This window comes from Lathyrus oleraceus, chromosome 6, assembly GCF_024323335.1.
Source record: "Lathyrus oleraceus cultivar Zhongwan6 chromosome 6, CAAS_Psat_ZW6_1.0, whole genome shotgun sequence".
Classification (NCBI taxonomy): Eukaryota; Viridiplantae; Streptophyta; class Magnoliopsida; order Fabales; family Fabaceae; genus Lathyrus; species Lathyrus oleraceus.
In genome coordinates, this window is record NC_066584.1 from 430804722 (window position 1) to 430823838 (window position 19117).

Sequence of the window (19117 nt, forward strand, 5' to 3'; positions counted from 1 at the left end):
ACTACATACTTTACAATTCAATTTGTAACACAATTATTCTTCAATAATTATAATCCTTATTCTCTTTCTCTCCTCACTAAAAGTGTTTCACGCATTAACAGTAACCAATTAATTTTTTATATATTTTAAAATCAATTATTTCCTTGAATTATATTCCATATTATTTACAAGTTTTACATACATCTAAATATATTTTATAAATTTCTATACATCTAAAGGTATTTGACTCTATTTGTTACAAGCATGTTCCTGATGTTAGAAGAAGGAAGTTTGATAACAAGAGTCAACATATGATTCTGGTAGGATATCATAAAACTGGTGCATACAGACTGTTCAATCCAGGAGGAAGTAAGGAAAATATACAAGTTGCACAAATAGCTATATGGCCTCAAGCCGACACCTAGGGCATGGAACAAGAATATCAACTCATACTTAGTCAAATTGGGATTCGTCAAATGCAAGTATGAGTATAATGTCTATGTTTTGGTTATGGTACAAGATATAACAATCATCAACTTATATGTCGATGACTTGTTAGTAACTGGAAATAGCTTGGAGAACCTGTCGAAGTTAAAAAGCTGATGACGAGGGAATTTAAAATGTCGGATTTGGGAAACTTGTCTTATTTCCTAGGCATGGAATTTCAAACTTCGAGGCAAGGCATGATGCTACATCAAAGAAAGTATGTTAAAGAGATACTCAAGAGATTCAGGATGGATGATTTAACTTCTTTATCTTCGCATGTTGAACCAAATTTGAAGTTGGAGAAGCATGGAGATGAAGACAAAGTCGATGCAACTTTGTTCAAACAAATTTGTCGTATCTTTGAGATATGTGTGCAATAGTCGGCCTGATATATGTTTCTCAGTCGGATTAGTTAGGGGATATGGGTTTTTCTGCCTTATGAAGACTAAAACCTACCCGTGAGGGGATATGGGTTTTTCTGCCTTTTTAGGTTTCCTTATAAAGACTAAAACCTAAAAAGGCATTTATATGTCTTGCTTGACATATATATGTCTTGCTTGGATTGTTGTCATTATTTGTTATTTCATGTGTTTTATGGGATTTGAGGGTATTTTAGTAATTTAATAAATAATAGAAATATAGAGTATTGAGAGTGGAGAAATAAAATAGAAATTATTTAATTTATAAATAATTAGATATTTTAGTTATTTGGAGAATATTAGAGAAATTATCATATTGAATAAATAAAGTAATTATTTTAATTAAAACCATATTAGGGTGGGTGGAAACAATTTAGAATATTAGAGTTGCATATAAACTAACGTGAGGAGCTTGAGAGTTGGTATGAGAGAAATTGAAATTTGAGAAAAGAGACAAATCTAAAGAGGGAAGAAAGTACTCTCTAGCGATCCTGAGAAAAAGGGGAAGAATTCCATCAACCTTCAACTTCGAGGTAAGGGGGAATTTTCTTACTCATGGGTGACTTTAAACGGTCAGGATGGTGAATGATCCTTACACTTCTATTTATGCAATTTTAGTGTTCATTATTTGTGGTCTTATTGGTGATCAAACAGATTTGACCAAAACCCATGAGGTTACTGATTAATTGTTGCTCTGATGGCTGTTAATGTAATGAAAAAAAATGTATGAATGTGATTTGTGTTTTGGCCAAAAAGGGTTTGGGCAAAACCCTTTGAGGCGATTGATTATTGTATTGCTCTAATTTTGATGAATATGATATGAAAATCTATATTGCTGTGAATTGAACCCCTTGATGCCTTGTATGAAAAATTTGTATGATTTGTCCTTTGGGATTTTTGAGATGTATCTTACTGTTAATGTGTTTATCGATGAATTCCATTGAAACCCTTTAGGTCTAATTTTCTTAATTGCTTTAAAATGTCATAAAAGTCAAAAATTATAGAATTGGAATTTTTTTCGGAAAAAAAAAATCGAAAACTCAAAATATCGAAAAAATCGAGTGGGGTGAAAATGGACGGATAAAGAATGTCGTGCGGGAAGCCGCGCCTCGATGGTTGCGGTCAGTGGAGATCATGCCATGCAGGCGGTGGATCACGTCGGGATGGTGAGGGTTGGACGCGGGTCGATGCCAGAGAGTAATCACGCGCCGGCAGCAACCGTACGTCTATCGGTCGGGTCCGACGACAATAGATCGTCGGGCGAATCAGGGAAATTTCAACAATTTTCACATTCAGGGTCCATTCAGTGATTTCTGAGCAATTTTTGTGTCAATGACTCTCTTTTTTTACCTTTGTGGAATTTTTTAGTAAAGCCGCAAGCTCTTAGAGTTCAGTAGAGTTATCACATGTAAACAATTATCAGTATAGCATGTTTGAGCAGTTTAGAGTACTTCTGAGTACTTCAAAGTTAGGTTTAGGAGTTGTTGTAGAGCGGGTTATATGTATTTATAACTTTTGATTAGCTATGATTATATAATAAAATGATAAAATACTTTGTTGAGATGTTTTGAGCATATTGATTAATTTTTGAGTTGATGAGTAATAACAAAAGTTTACGTAATTATTGATGATTTTGGAATTATAATATAATTATTAAGATTAATTCTATTTTGAGTTGAGAAATTTAGAGGAATTACAGTGAGACTTGATAATTGGCGAACTTATGGTTCAATAGTGGAACTTGTTTGAGTATGAAAATTTTGAGAATGATTGTGTTGATTTTTTGAGTTCTATTATTGTTTTTGCCATAATCATGCATACATATATATATTGGAGTTGTGTAAGACTCCGGTCCAGTGAGGTCATATTTAGAGAGGAACCATGATGGTCTCATGTCTCTAGAGGGATACGGTTCAAAGAAGAATCAGAGACATGGATAAATCATTAACACACCTCTGATGACCAAAACTCTGGTACCACATACATATTTGAGAAGAAGTTTGTGCATTTTGCATTGCATTGTATTGTTGTTGTTGTTGTTGTGTGAGAATGGTCTATAAATTTTTATAATTGTGATGCAGTTTACTTTCACCGTTAACATTTGTAAGAATTATTTTCACCCTTTTTTTTTTGTTTGTGTGTGGCTTTTACACCCTTGTTGCAGATACATGTAGCATGTAGTGTTCTTGTGTTGGAGATTGACAGTCATTGCCTTCTTCTTTGTTTTTAGTTCTGTTTAGTACCCTTCATGTCGCTCTGGTATTGTAACATATGGGATGTGACATTGTTTTTTTTATTTGGATGATTGTGGAGTTATTTTTTGTAACTGATGTTTCAATTGAGTAATTTTGTTTATAAGACCATGTGAAGGTGTTGTTTGATGTTTGATATTTTCGCTACGAGTCATTTTAATTTATAACAGGTGTTTATTTGAGAATGTGTGACACCCTTGGGTGAATTTATATTTTGAATTATTATATTACTTTGAGAGTCGGAAAATAGGATGTTACATAGTTGGTATCATAGCAGGTCGGTCTATCCGACCAGGTTTTGTGATTTTTGTTTGTTCTATGGCATATGACATGTGTGTGAACACTATTGATACTCATTTTTATTTTTTGACCTTTTTCCAGGAGGATAAGATTGAAACAAGTGGGGGAGAAGTTTTTGCTTCTCTAATATGTTTTAGGTGTGGAGGGTTAGTTCATTGTGTCGTTGATTGCAAAAGTGTAGTTTTTTGGACAAGTCAATGTTATTTCCTGAGTTTGTTGAAGAGGAGGATTCTAAGTTCATATCTGCTAGCCAAATGAAAGAGTTCTTGAAAGATAAAGACCAAGTGTGTGCGATATTTGCTTCTTTGAAAGTTGAAAGTGAAGCGGCAATGGTTGATATTTTCGTAGTGTGTGAATTTCCATATGTGTTTCCAGACAAAATCACTGGTCTACCGCCAGAGAGATTGATTTTTCGATATATTTGGTATTTAATACCAGACATGTGTCAATGGCACCATACAAAATGCTTACTTAAGAATTGGGTGAACTGAAGAGTCAGTTAGAAAATCTGCTTGAAAAGAAGTTTGTCAGACCAAATATATCACTGTGGGGAGCTCGAATATTGTTAGTAAAGAAGAAAAATGGTAGTAAGAGGCTATGTGTTGACTATCGGAAGATGAATAAGGTTACAATTAAGAATAAGTATCATTTTCCTAGGATTGATGACCTTATAGACCTGTTGATTGGAGCATGTGTTTAATAAGATCGACTTGAGATCAGGCTATCATCATATCCGAATGAAAGATGAAAATATCCCAAAGACTGTGTTTATGACATGATACGATCACTACGAATATTCAATGATGTCGTTCGGTGTGTTTAATGCCTCTGGTGTGTTTATAGAGTATATGTATAGGATATTTCATCCCTAATTTGATCCGTTTGTTGTAGTGTTTAATGATGATATTAAGAGATAAGCACCTTTTTCCTATCACACACATGATCATGGTCATCGCCTTCATTGTTTTTCACAAGTGCAATTATAAATTTTTCATGACTTTGTAAAAAGTTTAATCGAATTCTCAAATGTTGGGCGTGGATTTTACATAATGGACATCAATTGAGGAATCTTATAAGCATTTTGTTGTTACATTTGAATTCAATGCTTTTGATGAAATACATCATACTACATCAAATAAGTGGAAATTTTGTATGATATTAAAATATTAATAATGTTTCAACATACAAGTAAATGAATTTGCTCGAAAATATTTAATTTAAAGAAAAAATTATCAAATCTAAATGACAAATTGGGCAAAGAGAGCTTCAAGTGAGGCAGCCACCTTAAATCTCAAATTTTTGAGTTCTCAAAATTAATAAATAAATATTATAGATCATATGACATTTACAAAACAAATAAATTACATTTACTTTAAGAAACTACTAAAATTTAAACATACAACTTGTTGTTTAAATTTTATTTTTCTATCACTACCTCTATCTCTTAAAATCCAAATAATATTTATATAAAAATATGTAAATATATTCAACTATTTATTTAAAAAATTATAGAGTTGATTAGATATTACTCCCATCGTGTTATCTACCAATTTCATCGATCAATGTCTCTATTATGCTCATGGCCTATTTCTGTAATCTCTAGCTTCCTTTTTCGGACACATTAGAGTTTAAACTTCTAGCCTAACCCATTTAATGAGATATAGTTATTAAATGCTGATAAAGCATACTAGTATATAGCTGCTACTTATTTAGCCATGCAGAAATTCAACTCATGATGGGGTTGGTCATTTAACTCTTTCGATCGAACCAGGGATAAAACGTTTTAATGGAAAATGTTATTATATATTCCCTTCATTTTTTATCATAAATCATTTTGATATTTTAGGGATATTAAGAAATATAATTATCAATATTTAAAATTGAAAAGTTATAAATAAAAAAATGTATAAAATTATTCTTCATTAATATTAAAAACAAAAAAATTAAATAATTTTAAAATATATAAATATTTAAAAATATAATAAATAAACAAACTGAATAAATTGGAATGAACACAATACTAAAAATTTGCATGTTATGTCGATAGAGAGCATTAGTGTTTAATTTGATTATGTTTCTTTTTATTAAGTTGGGTAATGCTAACTTGTGCCCCAAGGGCACATGTTAAGAAATCCACAAATAGAAAATTTATATTGAAAAAAAAAATATTAATTATAAATTTTTAATAAATTCAATACATAATTTCCAAAAATTTGTTTCTATATTTATTTCTTAACTTGTGCCCCAAGGGCACAAGTTAGCATTTCCCATTAAGTTGTATTTACAGTTTTCCTTTAAAAGAGGATTATTTCAAATCATTTGAATTGGTTCTAATTTAAAAAAAAAAAAAATTTAAAAATTTTTTTAGAATTTTTTTTGAAAATATAATTTTTTTTAGATATAATTCATTTCAACTTAATACAAATTTAGTTTAGTCCATGTGACAATTTTAGTTTGTATATTTAAATAAATCGTGTAACTGATTTTCACGAGAAGCAATGCAATAACAAACTTTCTCTCACCACAAAAGTTAGTTACAACTTTTCTCTCTTCTCTATCTTCATCATCTTCATCTTCTTCCACTTATGCACCAACAATTGACATCTAGAGTTCTGGTTCGGATCTACGGGAAACATAAATGAACGTGAGGCGTGTGTGATTGATTTCGATTCTAAAATTCACAATGAATTGAAGTTCGAAACCGTAACGAAATCACCTTTCTTGGTTCTGAGAAATTAAGAAACACGAGTGTTGGGTGAGATTTAGGTGAATTCTTGCACAAGATCGAAGATGAATGGTGGAAACGGTAGCTTGAACACAAAGCTTGTAGTCTTTGATGAAAACAATTGGAATTAGTGGATGATTCAAATGTGTGTGTTATTTGGCACTCAAGATGTTCTTGATCTCGTCAATGACGGTTATGCAATGGTTGCAGCAAATGCAACTGAAGCATAAAGGAACACGTTAGATGGATGAGGAAGAAGTATCATAAAGTTATGTTCTACATCCATCAGAGTGTGGATGTGAATGTGTTTGAGAAGATCATCGATTCAACGACGAAGAAGGTTGAGTGGGACACATCGGTACTGTGCTACGGTGGTGATGCATCAACGAAGAAGGTGAAACTTTGGTCTCTACATAAGCAGTATGAGAATCTCAACATGGAGAACAATGGGAAGTACTTGATTATATCTCCAGAGTGATTCTGATCACAAATGAGATGAAATCTTGTGGAGAAACTCTCTCTGAACAAGTAATCATTGAAAATGTATTGAGATCCCTTACTCCTCAGTTTGATTATATTGTTGTAGAAATTGAGCAGTCTAAGGATCTAAGCACCATGAGAATTGAAGAGTTGCAAAGTAATCTAAAGACATAAGAGTTGCGTCTGACTGAGAGAACCTATGAAAGAGAGGTAGAGCAGGCTCTGAAGGCATCTTCTAGTAAGAAGAATTAGAAGCAGTCTTGGTCAAAGACCAAGAAGAGGCATGGTGGTGGTTATCAGAAGTCAGATGTCTCCAACTCTGATGAGAAGAAACATCATAAGGGAAATGATAAGTTTGACGAGAATAAGATTCAATGTTATTGTTGTAAGAAGTTTGGTCATGTTGTTGTTGACTGTTGGTCAAATAAGGAAAGAAAATTAGAACAAGAAAACGTAGTCAGAGGAAAGTCTGATGATGAACCTGTGTTATTAATGGCTTCGGAATCTAATGGTGGATATTTGGTAGACTTGTGGTATATGGACACTGGTTGCTCAAATCACTTAACTGGAAATAAACAGTGGCTGATTAATTTTGACTTTGGGGCTGAAGAAGAGTCTGAAGGCGGGTCTGACTCTGAAGGTGAATCTCATTTTGATCTAGATTCTAATGATGATCCGGACTCTGGTGGTAATCATGTGTCTGAAGGTAGTCCATCATCTGATATTTTTCAAGCATCTGAAGAAGATTATGAACAAGTTCAGATACCACAAAGAATCAGACAAATACTAAGAAGATTTGTCGAGTTTGACATGTTACAAGATACTAAGATAGACTCTGAAGGGGAGGTCATTCAGTGTGCCATTTTGGTAGACTTGAAACCAATTAGTACTGAATAAGCTCTTAAGAAAAAAGTGTGGATGAAGGCCATGAAAGAAGAACTTGAGGTTATAGGAAGGAACAAGACTTGGGAGTTGACTGAGCTTTCAAAGGACAAGAAATCCATCAATATGAGATGGGTTTACAAGGTGAAACTAAAGCTAGATGGATCAACTAGAAAACACAAAACAATATTAGTAGTTAGAGGACTTGTACAGAAATCTGGACTAGATTACTTTGAGGTGTTTGCTCATATAGCTAGATATAAAACAATCATACTGGTGATTGCTAAAGCTGCTAACATGAATTGGCTCTAATGCATTTAGATATGAAATTTGCATTTCTGAATGGTCCTTTACAAGAAGAAGTTTATGCATCATAACCTCCTGGATTTGTGAATAAGAATCAAGAATGGATGGTGTACAAATTGCATAAAGCCATGTATGGACTGAAACAAGCTCCTAGAGCCTGGAATCTAAAACTTTATTCATTTTTCAAGCTTCAAGGATTCAGAAAATGTAAGATGGAGTATGGTGTCTATGTTTAGCATACATATGATAGCAATATGATTCTGGTGTGTATTTATGTTGATGAATGAGCTTGAGATGATTGATTTAGAGAATATGACATATTTTCTAGGGATGGAGATTTTGTACTCTCATAAGGGTATAATCTTGCATCAGATTAAATATGAACTTGAGCTCCTGAAGAGATTTGAGCTGATGAATTGCAAGTCTGCTATCACACATGTAACATCCTAATTCTTGATTTATCGAATTATTTGAATTATTATAATTTAATTTAATTATTGTGTGTGATAATTGAATTAATGTGGGTGTCAAGGGTGTCTGACCTTGAGGTGGGAGTGTCGGGAATGATTAGAGATTGATTGAGGTAGGCTAGAATTATTAGAGTATATTTTTAATAATTAAATAATGGTATTCTAATTTAATTATTTAATTAAAATGAGAAAATAGAATAATAGAAAAATAAGGAGTATTAGTAGTATTTTTTTATTAAAATAGAATTAGAGATGATAAGGGAATTTTGGTGAATAAGGGGATAAATGAGGGTAATGTTGGAAGTCTCTAATTGAGGGATTAGGTTACTAATAAAAAGGTTAATAAGGAGTTGTGAAGATTTTCATACGTAAAATCAGAATTTGGTAGAAAGAGGAAGAGGGAAGGACTAGGGCATAGGAAGAGCATCCATTGAAAGAGCTTTGAAGAATTTTGCTGGAGAAATCTAAGGTAATGAGAGAGAATAACCTTCAATAAGGGCTTATGCATGAGGGGTAGGGTAGAGGAGTCTTTAATCTCCAATAGAGATGATGGTTATCATAATTTTTATGTGTGTTCTTGAGAAATGATATTCTCCTGATTATATTATTGTGAAATTCATGTGAATTGATGTTGGAAATTCTATATATTGTGTGTGTGTGTATATATATATATATATATATATATATATATATATATATATATATATATATATATATATATATATATATATATATATATATATATATATATATATATGTGTGTGTGTGTGTGTGTGTGTGTGTGTGTGTGTGTGTTTTCCACCATTGTTGCAATGATGTAGATTATTTTGGTCTTAGGAATGATAACGATCCATATGTTTTCATGTACAATGATTTAGGGTATATTTTGGGACTGTTTGAGGTTAAAACTTGGGGTTTGGGGTCTGATGAATGGCTGAAAAACAAGAGCGATTGCACAGAACCGCAGGAAAGTTGAGATTTTTTGGGCTCTACTACGAGCTATAGCACGTGCTTCGAAAGGTCATAGCAGTCCCCTGGTTCTGTACCAGAGGTGTTCCAAAAAGGGGGTTTGGGGTATGGGGAGTGCTACAGGTGATCGTAGCATCTCTCTGGATTTGTACCAAGTGAGACATTTTCGAGCATAACTTGAGTTTTGTAACACTAAATGAGACGCCGTTTGAAGCATTAGGAAGCTAATGCACAGAGTTATCTTATGAATTGATGTGGTGTTATTTTGATTATGATTATGTTTTTATAATTATGTTGTTGTGTGGAATAAGAGTGGGATGATTCCATTATGTTTTAAGGTGATATTTATGACTATTATGTTGCATGTATGAGTAATTATCTGATTGAGGAGAATGATTGTATACTTGTGTTGCATTAAATTATATTATGTTGTGCATTTTGTGATTGTAATTGTGATGTAATCCAGAGAGGGGATTACTATAGTTGTCAATGCATTATGTTAGGATCAAAGAGGGGTCTTAACGCATTGATTTAATTATATGCCCATGCATTAAATAAGTTGTGTCAAGAGGTATGTCTTCAAGTTCAAAGAGGGGACTATTGACTTGTCCCAAGCTCAGAGAGGGGGGCTTAGAGCTCAGAGAGGGGCTCATGGGTTCGTAGAGATTGGGACCCGGTTTCCAGAGAGAACCAAATATTGAGTGTGTACCACATGCATATACATAGAGTTGCATTAGTCGAGTTGCATTGCATAATGAGTTATATGCATAATTGTTGAGTTGTGATTGGTTGATGAGTTTGGGTGTGAGAATGTTTTAGGATATATTATGAATGAGATTGTGTAGAACATGTTGTGTTTAATATCTTACCTTGCAGTATATGTCTGTTATTACTGTTTGTGATTTCTCACCCCTTTGTTGTTGTGGTGGTCTTTGCTCCTCATTAGAGTATAGCTAAGCAGGTAACTGAGTAGCTTCTTAGAGTTGGAGGAAGGCATGAGGTTGTTTCTTCATTTTTCTTTTTGCGTTTTAGTTTATGTGATTTGATATGTAACATTGGGGAACGTTTGAGAATTCTTTTCTTATCTTTTCATTAGAGAGTTAATGTACACTCTCATTTTTTATATTTCGTTGTTTTAAGGAGATTCATTTTTTAGTTTAATTATGCTATAATTGCATTTGGAGTTTAAATGATTTAATTATTGCATGCTTTATCATGAGAAATTTCGATGTGATGATACCCTAAGTGGAGGTGAGCATGCGATGACACCCTAAGTGAAGGTGTTGATTGTTTTTTTATCTAATAAAGTGTTATATAGCATGTATGTTTAAAAAAAAGAATGTTTGACATCCTATTTGACTGTGTAAACACTCTGATTTTAATGTATATTTATACGCGGGGAAAATAGGGTGTTACATTAGTGGTATCAGAGCATGTCGGTCCGTGTGGCCGGGTTTTGTACTGTTCTCGAGTCCCTAGTATGCGACATATGTGCGAGCACTGTGGATGCTTTTTCAGATTTGTTTCTCTACTGGTTACAATTGGTTGAACTGGTTGTGTATAGAGGAATGGATGACATGATTGATCGTGTGATTGAGGAAACTTTTCAAGTGATGGCTCCAACTGAAGGGAGAAAATGTAAGTTCCAGCAGAAGGTTTCGGGTGGGAAAGAGCGAAGTGAGGGAGGGACTCCTTCCTATGTGATATGTTTCAAGTGCGGAGAGTCAGGTCATCATGTTGCTCAGTGTAAGAGTGCATACCTTAAATGCTTCAAGTGTAGAAGGGTAGGTCAGCACATTGCTGAATGTAGGAGTAATAACTCGACTTTCTTTAACTGTGGAGAGTAGGGTCACATCAATATTACTTGTCAAAAACCTTAGGTGGCTCATTCTAGAAGGAATTTTTTATGTTGTCTGGAGTAGAGACTACTGCATCTGATAACTTGATTTGAGATACGTGCTTTATTAATAGTATCCCTCTTATTACTATTATTGATATGGATGTGACGCATTTGTTTATATCTGCTTAGTGTGTGAAAAGATTCAATTTGGAAGTATATGCTATGAGTGGGAGCATGGTTACTGATACTCCTGTTATGGGCTCAGTAACTACGACTCTTGTTTGTTTGAAGTGTTCGTTGAGTATTTTTGGTAGATATTTTGGAATGGATTTGCTTTGTCTTCCATTAGTGTAAATTGACGTTATTCCGGGGATGAACTGGTTGGAGTTCAACTATGTTCATATCAACTGTTACGTAAAAACAATGAGGTTCTCAAAGTTAGTTGAAGATGAAGATATGTTTGTTTCAGTTAAGCAAGTAAGAGAGTTTGTAAGGGATGGTGCACAAGTGTTGGTGATGTTAGCCTCGTTAGAAGCCAAAGGAAAAGGAGTAGTTTGTGATCTTCCGGTTGTTTCTGAAATCCCAAGAGCGTTTCCTGAATCAGTGATTTACCGCTAGAGCGCGAGGTTGAGTTTGTTATAGATTTGGTACCAGGTACGAGTCTGGTGTTAATGGCTCGTTACCATGGATTTCAACTTTATCGGTAATTACTCATACACTTATACCAGGAATTTTGAAAATGTCGGAAATTTAATTTTTTAATATAGTACCGAGAATTTTGAAATTACTATCAATAGAAGTAGAATATCAGAAATTGTGAAATTATCGTCATTATGGACCATACAAAATGGTAGGTTCAATAACAGTCATACAAAACTGTCTGCAAAATCATAACCGTTGGAAATTTAAACTACCAGAAATTACATTTTTTTAAAATATCTGCTACTACATGGATTGTTTTCAAAATACCGATATTAGTTCAAAGATATCGAAATTAAAAAAATGGTACAATTTAATACCGACAATTTTAAAATGAACTACAAAAAATTTGGTCTGTTACCGGAAATTTATAATGAACTACCGAAAATTTAGTTCTCACTTTTTGACCAAACTTTGTTCTTGGGCAGCTTTGGAATTAACAAAATATATGGGGATGCCAGGTTTAATTTTGAGGGTGTCAGGTTAAATTCTCTATTTTTAGTCATTCACATGGATTTTTAATCTCAATATGTATAGAGGTTTTCTCTTTCCTCCCTTAAGTGTTATCCCACACCACCATGAAAAGTTCAGAATGCCCCTAACCTTCTATATGAATCTTCGGATGCGCCTATTTTAGCCATTTCTCATACCAAATATAATAGACACTCATATTATGTCAAATTTTAATCGGGAGATGCATCTCCGTATATGTAAAAAGAGCATATGAAGATGAATATCCGTAAACACCATTTATTCAAAAATACATGGGTGGTCTGGAGATGCATCTCCTGACACTGTATTTTATATCCTGCGTCAGACCTTTCCTCTTCCTCCTTTTTCATTTTCTAAAAAGTTCTAAAAACAAAACGTTTGAGCTTCGTAACATTGGACATTCTCACCCACTCATTCAGACACCATTCATTAGAGCTCTATAACATTGAAACTCCTCCTCCTTTCCAGCATCTCAAACATTCAAGCTACTTCTCATCAATTTGATTAGGTAAGCATTTCAAAATTTAATCTCTTTTTTTTATTTGTAGTTAGTTGTTTAGTCTAGTTAGTTGTATTAGGTGCGATAGACAATAGTGTAAATGAATTTTGTATGCTGGAAGAACATGTATTGTGGTTTTTTTGGACTAGTAGGACATAAAAGGGATTTCTGCCATGGGAGACAATCATAGGTTTGTCCGGAGATGCATCTCCGGATTTGCCTGCATTATTTTTAAAGAAATGTTGTAAATGGACTCAGGCAAAAAATTTGTTGTTTTTGTAGAATTTGTGAATTTCTCCAGGCATGTTATTTATATATGTATGTGTTTCTAATGCAAGTGCAATGGCTAAAAACAACACTGCTTGGATTAGGCTCGGGCGTGTGTCTCAAACTACATTGATACGACATGAGAGGGCCGCAACAAGGACCATAAGGTCATGAGTTGCTGATGACTCGTTTGACGGTGCATCTACTTCGCAACCCTAAGGTCCCCGCCTGTCTGGTTCTCGTAACCGACTCTCTTAGGCCTCTCAGGCATATGATGCAGTAGAATCAGAAGCTCCTGAAGCCCCTAAAGCCCAGAAGGAAGTCGTTGTCGATGCCCCATTAGAGATTTACCCAAGAAAATTAACACCTCATTACTTCATATTTATGCAGACCATGCTGCTAAGCATGTTTGGCATGGAAAGGTATTTTTTTCTTTTACAGTATATATGTTATCAACTAATTAAATCCATATTGATGGATATATTTTCTTTTTACATGAGCATGATTGCTTGAAATCCATTAATTGCAGAAGAAATATTTTAGAGCTGGAATAACCCATTATTGCTTAGTTCATTGATGATATCTGTTATTCCGGGCTTGTCGGTTTATGTTCTTCTGCTTACATGATCACAAACAACGTCATGTAGTCGACTTTTGCTGATGGTTGGCATATGGGTCATCACTTATGTATCCTTATTTTCCCGAGAGAGAGATGTGTCAGTTTGGCTACTTGCAGATTATTTCGAGACACCCCTTAGAGTCCACTCTTTCTGGTGTCCTCCACAGATATCTTGGTACGATACTTAATGATTTTGAGGGTCACTTGGTACTAGAGGAGTATCATTGGGTGTCAGCTCCTATATTAGGCTTATGCAGACGGCTACATGACATGGTTCTATAATGACATCAGGAGCTCCTAAAAGACCACACAGGCCATCTAACTAGGAGGTACTTAAGGTTCAGGATGACCAGGCCGAGAGCGTGACTGTGGTTTGTCGGCGTGTTACGACGATGAGTAGAGCAGTCATAGAGGTTTGGACTCTTTGAGGATGACACTCCCTAGTGACCCTTGTGGAGCACATGGTTGTAAAGATAAAGAATATTGTGCAGTACAGTCGGCAGAGGAGGCAGGGGGTTAGACATATCCAGTAGTTTATATTTGGATGTATTTTTTTCCGGACAAATGTTATGTATGATCTTGACTTTTTTTATTAATGTATGATTTTTTACTTTACTTTAACTTTAGTATAACTTTGTTTTACTTTGATTTTACTTTAATATAAATTGGCCTAAAAAAATTGCAATGTTTGGACAATGGTGTTGCTCTGGTATAAATTAGGAGGGATTTCAGATATGCATCTCCGAAATAATTCCTTCTTGCACTTAACACGCTTCCAAAAAATTCAAGGGGATATTTCAGAGATGTGTCTCCGGATACATCCAAATAATATACGGAGATGCATCTCCAGACTATATTTTGATCAAAATAGGATGGATCTCAGAATAGCGCATTTTGATGTGATTTGGGTGCGTATGCATGAACCGCAATTTCGAATTTTCAAGGGTGTGATATGCACATATAAGGGTGGAAAGAGTATAACTAGCACAAAATGTCATTTGCAATTATTTTCTCGATTGGTTCTCTATCATATGATTAAAAAATTAAGTTTAATTGTGATATTTTTAATTTTAAAATTTACTAGAATTAATTTAAATTTGATTTGTCAAAGATCAATTTTTAGAAGTAGTAGATTAGATTTAAATTTTAAATAAGAATAGAACAAATTTGTTTTAATTAAATTTTATTAGGATTAAAATGTATATATTAAATAGGCTTAATGTATCATTTAGTCCCTTAACTTTATGCGATGTTTCACTTTGGTCCCTTAAGAAAAAAATATTACATAATGGTCCTTAACTTCACTTCCGTTAAAGTATTTGGTCCTTTACGTTAGTTTGTATTGAAAAAACGTTAAAAAATGTCAGGATGGACTATTTACATCTTACGTGGAATTTTAATATTCCTAGAAAATGGTTAAAAAATGCCATGTTGTAAATTGTTAAAGTTAAATAAGAAAGGCATGAAGCTCAAAGGTTAGGGCAAATGAAGACATCTCTCTGAATAGGGCAAACTGCATTGAAGAGGATAGCATCATCCTGTTCCACAGACCAACACCATTGCTGATGGTAGCAATGTTTCTCTAATTACGACTAAGGTATGGTTTCTCACTTGTAACCTAGTAAAAACGTGAACTTATTTTTTGTCATCTTCCTTAGTACTTTTGCTATCTTATGTAGGTTGAATAGGTAACAGAGGAGATGTTTAAGTGTATTGTTCATCACTCTGGTGAATTTTCTAGGGAGATTGCTAACTTCCCAAAGTCAAGGTATCAAGGGTTAAAGACCATTTGGGATGTTGATCCGAATTATTGGAGTTACTTTGAAATTTTAGGTATATTAAAAGATTTAGGTTATCCAACTATAGATAAACTTTGTTATTACGATGAAATGAATGCTTATGATATTGTGTTGTTAGAGGATGACACGAGAACTAAGAGGATGCAAACAATTGCAGTAATGACTGGGGAATGTCATTTATATGTTACTCATCCTGTTTCACAGCCTGACATTATTGATGAACCAATTCTTACATTAGGATTAGATGATGAAGTTGTTGTGGATGTGGGAGATGAGTTTGGAGTTAATGAAACTGATGTGGGGACCACTGTTGTGGAAGATAGTACAAATGTGAGAGATGGGTTTATAGTTAATGAAATTGATGTGTGGACCACTATGGTGAAAGAGAGTACAAATGTGGGGACACATGTGAGTGATGAGGGGACAAACTGTGACATTGAGGATAATATGGGCAATGATGGGATAAACTATGACATTGAGGAGAATATGGGTGAAGAAGGGACAAAATTTGACATTGAGGAGAATGTGGGTGAAGAAGGGATAAATTGTGACATTAAGGAGAATGTAGTGAAGACAGTGCTTTGGATGTGAATTTTGAAGAGTCAGAAAATGATATAGGAATTGATGGAGAGATAGTAGTTGATGATGAGAAAGTGAGTACAAAAGTTAAGTCAAATAGCAAGGCAAAAAGAGCAAGGCAAAAGGAAAGACAAAGGGCAAGGCAAATGGTAAAGCAGAGGGTAAGGCAAATGGTAAGGCAAAGGGAAAAGCAAAAGGAAAGAGAAATGTGGAAGGATCAAGTGAAGGGATTGGTTTACTAGATGTTGTGAATGAAAGTGAGGTCTTATATCCAAATTTAAGAGGGTTAAGTGACATTGAAGAGTATGATAGTGATGAACTACCTCATAAGTATGATAGTGATAATGGTGAGATTATAAAGGATTCCTTTGTAACCTTCAAGCTGCCAAAAAAATGAAAGACTACAAATGGGAAGTAGGGACTTATTTTGCTACAAATGATGACTTTAAGGAGGATATAAGAACTTATGTTATACATTCAGGAAGAAACTTGAAATTTAAGAAAAATAACAAAAGGAGGATGAGAGTAAAGTGCAAGGATGGTTGTCCATGGGAGGCATACTGTGCAAATATAAAAGGGGGGAAAACATGGCAATTGAGGATAATAGTGGACAAACATACATGTAGCAGGGATTATAAGATTAGGTTGCTAAATTCCAAGTGGTTACGCAAAAAGATTCAAAGCAATGTTAGAGAGAATCTGGATTTGAAGTTGAGTGGTATTATGGAGAGGATACATGAAAAGTGGAATGTAGGCATCAACAAGACACTAGCATATAGAAGAATCTATGATTATGGCCATGAACTGTTAAGGACAAATCCAAGATCAATTATTAAAATTATAAGTCAACCATTTCAAGGAGAAAAGGAAAATGGTGAACACCCTGAAAGGCAAATGAATCCTCACTTCCAAAGAATGCATATATGACTCAAAGCTTGCAAGAAAAGTTTTTTAAAATGCAAACCTATTATAGGATTAGATGGGTGTTTCTTAAAGGGATACTATAGTGGACAAATGTAGCTTCCATTGGGAGGGATCCAAATGACCAAAAGCTTCCAATTGCATATGCAGATGTTGAGGGTGAGACTAAAGATTCATGAAATTGGTTTTTAGAATTATTGACAGCTGATTTGGGAGGAGTCAGATTGTGCAAAATCTATACATTCATAAGTGACCAACAAAAGGTTAACTCTAACTTTGAATTTTACTTATTTCATATATATCACCATTTATTTTAACACAAAATTTCTGATTGCAGGGTTTGTTACCAGCTATTGGGGAGTTACTTGGTAATGTTGAGTAGAGGTTTTGTATTAGGCATTTATATAGAAACTTCAGGAAGAAGTTCTCTGGCCTAAAACTGAAGGAATTGATATGGATGGCTGCAACTGCAAGTCATGTGAATGCTTGGAAGAAAATAATACTTGAAATCAAGGGAGTCAATGAAGAGGCATTCAAAAATCTCATCAAAATTCCACCAAGATTCTAGAGAAAATCAAGTATCAGGACAAGTACAAGCTGTGATACTTTGGTCAATAGAGAAGTTGGAGAAATGGTGATGAATGAGACACACTTGAAAAAGGAAAACCATGGAATCAAGTGCAGTTGTTGCCACAAGGAAGGTCACAACAAGGCCACCTGTAAACTGCCACAAGCAGTAGTACCTCCAACTTAGGTAGCAGAAGAATCCACAACTCATGAACCACGAGCAATAATTCCAAGTCATCCACCATAACCACCAGTTTCAAGTCATCCACCACACAAAAAGAAAAAAAAAAGGGTGGGAAGTCTGTTTTAAATCAACCTTGATGTTTGTTGTGATGTTTGTTATGCCTTATAATGGCTTTTTATAATGTTATTTTAGTGTCTTATAATGGTTTTTTGACAATGGCTTATAATGCATTTTTGTCTTGTAATGTTATGTTAATGTCTCATGCCTCTCATTTCAGCAACCTGAAGGCGCCTGAAACTCTGTTGGATTGAATCCCTACCCTCACACCAAAGGAACTCTCTCTTTTCTTCAAAAAAATCAGATCTAGAATTCAGTTTCCTCGACTGTTTTCTTTGATCTAAAAGCTCCTAGACCTCTTCACCTTGATCCATTGCACTTCTATTTTGATAAAGCAAGCAAGGTTTCGTGCTAAATTCACCAGAACTCAAGCTTGCACTCCAGCTGGTAATTTCCTCGATTCTCTTCATCCATGGACCTTTTTGCTTGGATCTAATGTTGGCTGAAGTCCTCTCAATAGAGGCATTTGATTTGTGCTTTCAATTTTGCAAAAACATGAAGTTCATGATGAACACCATCATACTTCCAGCTCTGATTTCTCCATTTATAGGGATCTAGAGTGGAAGTGCATGGCATAGGAGTGATGTACATCACTCCCTCTTTCGATTGATGTATAGATCGCCTCATTTGGTGGCCATTTGCGTTTCTGCATTTTTTTGGACATGGCCGGAATCTGGGAAGCTCGCCGGAGAAGATGAAGTTTTCGGTGGCTTCATCGTGTCCAGTTTGAATCTGGACCGCTTAATCTGATTTCCAGATGCAACCATAGTCGTTCCATGTTATGACTTTTTAATAAGCAGCGTGTGGCTCAATTAACTGAAGCGCATGGTGGATGCGCGCATGTGGTCCACTTGATTGGCCAGCTCATTTAATGAGCTTCATCTGACGCTCCGTGTTTTTTCATACTTTTATTTTCTGATTTCATTTTCTTTTTATTTTTTTAAATTCCATTTCATTTCCAAAATTCATATCTCCTTCATTATTGGTCCAAAAAATATGGGACCAATTGCATTATTTCCCAAATAAATTCTAGTTTCTATTTATGATTTTTAATATTTTTATTTCATCATTTGATATTTTTTGTGAATTTTCTCTTTTCTGGTTGTTTTTAATTCATTTTAAATAGTTTTGGATATTCAAAAAATACAAAAAATATTTTCCTAACCTCTTTGAATGATGATGGATCTATGAAAAATATTTTCATCAATTTTTGAATTGATTTGAGATTTATTTGAGATTTTAGTTCAATTAGGTTATTTTTATTCA